The following is a 1,276-nucleotide window of genomic DNA, read 5'->3' as shown; positions in this document are numbered from 1 at the left end:
TTCCTTTCTTGCTTTCTTCCTTCCTTCATTTCTTCCTTCCTCCCTTCCTTCCTTCCTTGCTTCCTTCCTTCCTTCCTTTTTTTCTTTCCTTTCTATTTTTTCTCCCTTTTATTTTGAGCCGTGTGGATTAAAGGCTCTTGGCACTCCAGCCAGGCGTCCCTCCACACCGCCTCTCCCGGGAGCTTGTGCAGCCCGCCACTGCCGGGGTCCCGGGATCCAGGGAGAGCTTACCCGCGAGAACGCGCGGCACGCCTCAGGCTGGTGCAGCGTCACGCCGGCCTCTGCCGCCGCGGGCTCGCCCCGCATACGTGCCCCTCCCTTCCCGCGGACTGAGTGAGCCAGAGCCCACCCATCAGCTGCTCCTTTAACCCCGTCCTGTCTGAGCGAAGTTCAAGACACTAGTCCACAAGAGACCTCCCAGCTCCACGTAATATCAAACGGCAAAAATCTCCCAGAGATCTCCATCTCAACACCAAGACCCAGCTTCACTCAAGGACCAGCAACGAACAGTGCTGGACACCCTATGCCCAACAAATAGCAAGACGGAACTACAGCCCCATCCATTAGCAGAGAGGCTGCCTAAAATCATAATAAGCCTACCGACATCCCAAAACACACCACCAGACGTGGACATACCCACCAGAAAGACAAGGTCCAGCCTCATCCACCAGAACATAGGCACTAATCCCCCCAACCAGGAAACCTACTCAACCCACTGAACCAACCTTAGCCACTGGGGACAGACACCAAAAACAATGAAATTTAAAATACTCTAGATGGGATCAATAGCAGAATAACTAAGGCAGACGAACGGATAAGTGACCTGGAAGATAAAATAGTGTAAATTGAACACCAGGAGCTGTAAGAACAGAGGAGAGGGGGAGGTCTCTCCCAGCAGCCTCAGAAGCAGCGGATTAAAGCTCCACAGTCAACTTGAAGTGCCCTGCATCTGTAGAATACCTGAATAGACAGCGAATCCTCCCAAGTTGAGGAGGTGGACTTTGGCAGCAAGATATATTATTATTTTCCCCTTTTTCTCTTTTTGTGAGTTTGTATGTGTGTGCTGCTGGGTGAGATTTAGTCTGTATAGCTTTGCTTTCACCATTTGTCCTAGGGTTCTGACCGAACCGGGTTTTTTTGGGTTTTTTTAATAAAATTTTTCTTAATAATTTTTTATTTTAATAACTTTATTTTATCCTTTCTTTTATCTTCTTTCTTTCTTTCTTTCTTCCTGTCTTCCTTCTTTTCTTCCTTCCTTTCTTCCTTCCTCCCTTCC

This window comes from Physeter macrocephalus, chromosome 2 (genome assembly GCF_002837175.3).
Source record: "Physeter macrocephalus isolate SW-GA chromosome 2, ASM283717v5, whole genome shotgun sequence".
NCBI lineage: Eukaryota > Metazoa > Chordata > Mammalia > Artiodactyla > Physeteridae > Physeter > Physeter macrocephalus.
The sequence above is the reverse complement of the archived record's forward strand: the minus strand, read 5'-3'. Positions refer to the sequence as shown.